The sequence below is a fragment of the Corvus brachyrhynchos genome, unplaced genomic scaffold (genome assembly GCF_000691975.1).
Source record: "Corvus brachyrhynchos isolate BGI_N302 unplaced genomic scaffold, ASM69197v1 scaffold705, whole genome shotgun sequence".
Classification (NCBI taxonomy): Eukaryota; Metazoa; Chordata; class Aves; order Passeriformes; family Corvidae; genus Corvus; species Corvus brachyrhynchos.
In genome coordinates this window covers 1,194,653-1,202,441 of record NW_008238346.1, presented here as the reverse complement: position 1 = coordinate 1,202,441, position 7,789 = coordinate 1,194,653, and the positions used below count along the sequence as shown (strand labels likewise).

The 7,789-nt window shown below is 47.7% G+C and overlaps 1 long non-coding RNA gene across 1 annotated transcript; it reads right to left on the bottom strand.

Annotated features, from left to right (window-relative positions):
* Positions 1-1,907: 1,907 nt before the first annotated feature.
* Positions 1,908-6,394, bottom strand: LOC108446954. The gene is made up of 3 exons (XR_001862297.1): positions 5,953-6,394; positions 5,001-5,254; positions 1,908-2,188 (listed from the first exon to the last, which is right to left on the bottom strand). It is a non-coding gene; the product is annotated as an uncharacterized LOC108446954 (long non-coding RNA).
* Between the last annotated feature and the right edge of the window lie 1,395 nt (positions 6,395-7,789).

Below are 7,789 nucleotides of genomic sequence, written 5' to 3'. Positions count from 1 at the left end.
GGCTGAGGCTCATCCCGACATCACCCCCGCCCCCTCCTCAGACTGTCAGGAGAGTAGGGAAGCGTGCCGGGGGGGGCAGAGGAGAAGGAGGAAAGGAAGGAAGGAAGAAAGGAACGGCAGCGTTGGGGCAGGCTTCTTGCACCAGGTTGCGAATGGAGTTTCAGTTCCCCTTATTTCCCCCCTCACTGTGTATCATCACCCCCAGCAAAGCCTGAGCCCAGGCAGGCCTGCCCGCGAGAGCTCTGCTGCTCGTAGGATGGGAGCTGTTCGCTCCTAGATCCCCTTGGAAAGAGTTGGGTCCCCTGCTCAGGCCATGGTTTGCATCAAGGCAGCTTTGGTAAGCGAGTGATCAGTTCCTGGGGAACAACCCCGAGGATCCAGTTACTTGGCCCAAGGTTTACAGCCTGGCAGCTAAGGAGCAAACAAGGAGTAACAGACTGGGACAAAGCAAGATGTGTCATTTCTGCAAAATTAATGAATGCTCTGAAGCAATGGGGACAAGGATGAGAGGGCCACCTGCAACATGAAAATTGCTGGTATGGCTTTTTGAGGGGAGAGTCTAATGTCCCTTTCCTTGTGGCTGCAAGATTGTGTCTCAAGGACTTGCAAAACTTACACCACAGACCACTGACTGTGCCTGTGTCCAGAAGTCATGACACTAAGACGCACAGGAATTAGGAAATTTGGCACTTGCCCTTTCCTTGTAGATAGTTTTGTAAAGAGACCAAAAAGAAGAGTGGAAATTCCTAGAAGAAGTTAAACAAAAGGATGAGCTTCAGCCAAGCTCATTACAGCCTGGGCAGATGACAGTGGAGCTATCTAAGAGCAGGGTGTCATTTATTCTGATGGTGCCCTGAAAGAATGCTCACCTCAACAGCAGGCAGGAAGTGCCATCCCTGCCTCAAATTGCCTGCAGCTGAAACAGAGAAGCGTGAAAGAGACTGTGCAAAGAAAATGTTCAAGCTGATTGAAAGAATGGCAACTACTGGTTTAGAAGCAACTCCTCCTCCTCTTCCTCTTTCAATCCCCCTACAGCCCTCCCATCTGGCTCCTTCTAACCTGACCCCCCCCCCACTCCCCTCCTCTGAGTCAGCCAGGGTATGAGGTGGAACAAAAATAGAAGTAGCTTGTGGGTAGGGGCAGATGTTCACAGCGCATCTTAGCGTGGGTGTTGTCTTCACCTGGCCACTGCCATCACGGCAGCCTGACTCCTTCCCTTTCCCTGCATCTACCCTGGGACGCAGCTGGGCATTGTCAGAGCCTCATGGCTGGGGGAGACCCACGTGCCAGCACGGTTCCCGTCAGAACTGGGTCACCACAGCTGTGCCAAAAACCTTCACATGGACTAGATGGAAAATCTGGCATGGGCAGGGGTGGTGTGACCTAGTCCTGCTCACACAGGAAACCTCCACACCACCTGAACACAACCCGCCTTTCCTGCCTCTCAGCCCCCAGCTTCAGGAGCTGCTGCTTCCTCTCTGAGAAGCAGCCTGCTTCCCTTGGGACTCAGACCCCAGTAACAGCTCAGCTGGCAAACTGGTCCCAGTGGGGCATAGAGAGGGGAAGAGGTGCTGTGGGCAGATGCTAGCGTGCTCCTCCCTCCGGGGAGGAAGGAGGGGGCCAGCGCAGTCACAGTATCATTTCCTCTCAGGAAACCCAACTGAAACGTGGAGGGGTGAGAAAGAGAGCTTTTTTCCCCTCCACACTCCTGCTTGAAGTGATAGTTCTGAAGCCGGGGCAAAATACCCCAGCTCAGAAAACAAGTTCTCTGGAGAGTACCTGAAGTTTGGCCTGTGCTGGTGGCAGGGTTTATATCATCAGACCTGACCTGCAGCTGACCTTCCTCCTTTTACACACCTAATGCTGAGCATCCAAACAACTGCCTTTCAGTAGATTACAGCTCTGCCTTTGTTTCTTAATGGAGTGAGTCATGACCACCTTTTTATTAGGAGAAAATAACAAGGCTAACAACAGCAGTACTAATGTTTCCTCTGCTGCAGGGTGCTGGATGCAGTGTCCCTGACTTCTTTGCCCACCAGCAAAATGTCTCAGTTGTACTTGGAAACAGATGAGCAATCGGGGTTGAAGCTGTCAGGGCTGTGGGATGGACATGGATACTCTTTCCTGCTGGAGCAGCTCCTTCATTTGTCAGATGCTCCCAGTCAGAAGAGAGAAAGGGCCTCGATTCCTGTAAATGGAAGTTGTTGAGTAAATTAAACCACTCTTTTCTCTAGGTAGGAAACTCCCCTCCTCCCTGCAGCATTTTACATCATTCCCACTTAGGTTCTGCTGCATCTCTCTGCTCCTCCTCCCGCTTCCCCCTGATAATCTCCCAGGCTCTTTCAGCCTTTGTCTTGGGCTTTTATCGGGGCTTTCAGATCAGCTGGTCCTTTCCTTTTCTTCCAGGCTGTATTTCCCCTAACCTAGCTCATTCTTCCCTTCTCCCCTCCCCACCTCCTCCAGGCTCTTTGTTTCTGCCTGTTCTCAGTGCTGCAAAGGGAAACTTTCTCGCTGCAGCTGGGGAGAGGTGGCCCCAGTTCCTGGGGGGTGCGGCTGGACCTCCACCCCAGGGAACAGCATCCTGAAGGATCTGTTATATATCTGAATAAAACATCCTGATGTTTTATTCTCTCCAAACTGCCTTTTGGAGAGAATAAAACTCAAAAGAAGCTTTAAAAGGGGGCTTACATGAATAAATGAACACCATTTCTTGGGAAGCAAAAGAGACAGGCTCAGCCAAGTTTCTAGGGCTTGACTTGCCTCAGCTGAGACACGGGACGGCCTGTGCTGCGTGTTACAAATGTGCTTGCAACTCCAAAGAGTTAAGACCAAACCTCAGTGAGACCAAAGGTGAGAGAAAGCCAGTGAGCTCCTGGAAAGGAGACCGAGGAGAAGGCAGACCAAGGATCATACATGAGATAGGTCAGGGAGGTGTTACAGAGAGTAAATAAGTGCCATGAAGTCCTAGTCTGGAGCTTGAGCTTCATCATATCCCTGCTGGGGCACAATCCTGAACCAAAATCCTCCTGTTGGTTGTGAAATGCAAGAAATTCCTCAGATGAACAAAGCATAGCACAAGGCAGCAGAGAAGATGGGTTGGCATTCCTTTAATGTTATTAAGTTTTCCATATCATCAGTTTCTAATTTTGGAGTGGCTGATGTCAAAACACTTACAGGACAAGCAGTGAGATAAGTTTGTACCAGTAAATGGAGAGCTGCAAGACACTTAAATTTATACCCAGGGCTAAGGTCAGCTGAGCAGTGGCAATAGGAGTTTGTCAAGCTGAGACCTCATTGGTGTCATGACTTGGGCATTCATGAGATAAAGTCTAGGATCTAAGATCAGATCATGATCATTCATCTCGTTACGAATTTCTCTCAGTTCAACAGAACACCTGTTGCCAAAAGCTGATTCTACAGGGTGAAAAGCACTGTCAGACAGAGAGGAGTTGCCTGCACTCAGCATTTCTGAAAATTGAGCTGAAAGGGAATCTCAGTCTTAGTTTGATTTTTACCTGACTCATGCCTACGTGACTGTGACTGCACTGACTGCTGTAAGCTGCTGTCAACAGCTACAGTCAGGAGTGAAAGAGGAATGAACTAAACCTCCTGCCACTTTTTAGAAGCCTCTGTTCCTTCTGTTCCACTAGCTGGTGGCTTAACCCTGCATACAGATGGAAGATAATTTTTAAAACAGGGAATCCATCTATCTGCACAATCAAGTTTTAATTTCTCTGCTTGCCTGATATGGCCCAGAGCATCATGAGCCATATTGATGGAGCACTTGCCAGACCCAGTTATGAATGTAAAGAACCCATCTTCCCATTTTCAACCACGTACTATCCCTGGGGTAGCTGCAGTAATTGCTTACATGGGAAAATGATTTGTGTAGTTAGCTGCCTTTAATGTGAGACAAAGCCCTTTTGTTCTTTTATCAACTTGCCAGTTCTCATTTGTTCTTTTCTCTTCCTGCCACGGCTTCCCTGCATGTATTTCTTGCCTTCTCATCCTGTCTCTTCCCTTTTCCTGGATGTATTTCCCAGGAACCTGCTCCTGTTCTGCATTGGCAGATCTCCCTGCACTAACACAGCCATCACCAGCCTGGCTGGGCTTTCACTCACGTCTCCCAGCTATTCCTGCCTTTCTATACCCAACTAACCTGTCATACTGCAAGTCCTTGTGTGTGGTTACTGCTTCTTTAGACTGTTGTGAGACACCAAGTAACATAAAATATTCCTACATATGGTGTTTAATTGGATATTAGGACAAGCATATCTTGAAGAAATGCTGTATAGTTCGGTCCAGATCTTTTGGAAGCAAATCTTATCATCACTGAATCTGATTCCCTCTGCCTTGGTCTTTCTGACTGACTCATTTCTTAAGCACCAGGTTGCCTAGAGGCTATAATCACATAAGTATAATCCACTGCACAGTGTGTGTTACTATGCCCACTCCACTGAGAATGAGTACAGCTCCTGGGTACAGAAATGACTTTTTAAGCCCAAAATGGAACAGCTCATGCTTTTAGCTGAGAATGTTTTGGAGCCATTTCAGTAGGCTACACAGATATAAGCAAACAAACACATTCAGTAAAACCCCCCACACCCCTGTTATCTATAGCACTGCCAGTAACAAGAAAAATTCCCACCTCACAGCCCCTGCTTGTTTTCAGGGGTCCCCAGGCATGGTGCAGTCAGGGCAGGGCAACCAGTGGGTCATGGTGCAGACTATAAACGACCTCACTTACTCCAGCACAAGCATGGCACTGCACATCCCATGCCCAAAAAGCTCTTTATCCCACCTTTGCGAACAGAAAACAAGCAGAAAGTAGATCTTGGCTTTGGTCTGCCCTCTGGATATCATCTTAGATGGTGTTTCTGGGTGTCTAGAAGGCAGCTGTGGGGGGGGGCTGGGGGTGGCTGCAGCCACCGGAGCTGTGGAGGGGAAGCAGATAAAGCAGAGCTCCCCTTTCCCAGCAGTAACACGGGTAATGGGCTTACAGGGAAGCCAGGACAGCTGCTGGAGTGCTGGCGCTGCGGTCGCTCCCTGTGGCTGCAGGGTGCAGTTCTCCATGGCTGAGGGCTCCAGGAACAGGCTCAACAAATCTCTGTCCACAAAAACTTACACACAATCGATCCTGCCTTGGGCTACGGGTGGGCTGGATGACCTTTCAAGGAGTCTTCCTACAAATCCTTGTTTTAGAGGATTATGTGGGTCACGTTCAGGCACACATGCCTGTGACTTGGTAACCGTCCTAAAATTAAATGGCAAAATAACCCGAATTAATAACTTGATAAATTTATTTCTTTTTACTGAGTGTCCTCTCTGCTCAAGTTGCTCTGTGGTTACTTCAAGTATTGTCTCCCTCCCTCCCTTGACACTGAATCGTCCAGAGAACAAAAAAATAAATAATTTGAATGAAATATATTTTTCCCAAAATAAACCCAGTGAAATAAACTTGTAAAAGAGAGGAAATAGTTTACATCTTTTATGTTCCTTTCTTCTAGGTTCCTACTTACTTAACCCCATTTAAACTTTGCATCAGCTTATTACATCCGGTGAAAGTACACTACAGCTTATTAAAATTTAAAGCTGTTACTCCAAGGGAAAACACTGAAAGCTCTTTTATGGATTAGCCAAGCCAGCAGGATGTGGCTTCGACTTTGTATCCTTTTGGTGGCAGAGCCCACTTGAGCATCTTTATAAAATAAACCTCCCCCATCACTTTGGGCTCATTTTAGTTTTCTTTGCACCAAAGTGTTTCGTGCAGTAGGACTACATTCCACCCCTGTATTTCACAAGCAGAGTAAGAGGGTACCATACACTAACCCCTGAAATACAGAGCTATATTTAAGGTAAGGTAAAATGGAAGTAAATACCAACAACAATGACATTCATTTAAAAATAGGAGAGTTAAAAATAATGGATGATACCTGCCATGCTTTTGCTCACCTCTGTCCTGTAGGAAGAACATGATCTGAGACCAGCAGGATATGAGTGATGATTTGTACTGGTATTATCAAACACACAGTTGTACCACTGCAGCACCTTGGTTTCTTTTAAGTCAACTTTGTATTGGAAACCCTTGCCAATACAATGCTGCTGCGTATAATATGAGCCTTCACCACAGTTTCCTACTGACAGAAAAGAGCCTGTGGGGTGACACAGCTGATTTCCTCTGCAGCTATAGCAAATAGCCTCTTGCACAAGAACTCTCGTGCCAGAAACTGCCTTGCCCATCGGTGTGCAAACTGCACCCCAGCAAGCAGGGCTGAGGTCCTTAGTCCTCTGGTCCCTCAGCTTCAAGCCCATTTAATCCCACTTGCTATTACTTCCTCCCTGAAGGCTTGGGAGTCTGGAAGAGGCCAATGTATCAAATTTAAAAGGGGGATTTCCAAGTTTATTAAGAGTCTCTTGCTTATTAAAGAGAATAAAAGTCTTCAAAGCCAAGCCCTTCCCGAGTTTCTCCTGGGAAATGACCCTTCTGACAGAGACTGCTCAGAGTGAAGGATCTCTAGGGCTATCTTATAGCCTACAGCTAGCAGAGGGTCCCATCTTACAATCCTGATAAAGAAAGTAACAGCCAGTCCTTCAGAGCATGAGAAAAATGCTCCCCCTGTAAACTGCTGCTTGCTCCATCCCTTCTGCACCCAGCAGATCCAGCTTTGCTTTCCTTTGCCAAGATATCAGCAGAAAGGTCCCAGCAGAGCCAGTAAAGGGGCTCCATGCTGGAGGGGCTGCACCATCTATCACTATCCTTTCCTCCAGCTCTGGGGTGTGAAGTGCAACCTCTGGCTGAAGATCAGCACAAAACCATCACATTTCATACCAATGCAGCTGTTTGCTGCCTGACTGTGTGCTGGGGGTCCCACAAAAACGTGGCTTTGGGGCTGCAAGCTTTGGCAGTCTTTATTATTCATGAACTGTGAGCAGGGACTTCAGTCATTCAGCATCATGCTGCTCTCTGCCCACATTCAGGAAAATCTAGAAATCCAGGGGAAGAAAATGTGCCTCAGTGCAAACTCACCATCCCATCAGAGCACAACGAAGAGGGCATTCAGGCTGCTCTGGAAGCATCTGTGTAGGCAGAAGTTGACTCACAGGGAAAAAAAGGTGGGAAGAGAATGGGGCTGAGCTGGGAAACAATTTGTCACTTGCCAGAACATTTGTCCAGCATTGCTTTCAATGATACTGGAAGTCCAGTTTAGGAGTGGGTGGCAAAGTAAGCCTCCATGCCAGTTGCTCATCTCTCTTCCCACCAGCCTCCTCCTCCAGAAGCATGGCACAGACATGAATGTTTCCTTTCCTGCATCCCTGGGATCTCTCAGAAGCCCCTTAAGAGACAGTGCTCTGGGAAGCAGTGCTGTATCAGGAGTGTGGCTTGAGGGGCAGTTTCCCAGTTGGGAAGGCTGGTCACTGGGACATGCCTCCACCTCAGCAGTGCTGCTTTGGGAATAGGGACATCTGTCACATCTTCCTGGCTGAACCACTGACAGTTTCAGTTGTTTACAACACATCTTTTATCTACCAGGAAGGGGAAAAATATATATTTGGACTGATTTAGAAAGATCTTGGGCACCTGAACCCAAGGAGCTTAAAGATACACAAACCCAGGTTTTCTTTTAGAAACCATTCCACCAAGGGAGGTCAGTCCTAGAGAAACTGTTCACTGTGCAGAGGTGGCGTTCCTGGCATACCACTCGAGCCTACAGACAACAGGCTGCTCAAGTTGCCACTCCTTTTTTTATCCTAACAACCCCAGGAAGTGCCTACTCGTAAGGAACAACTA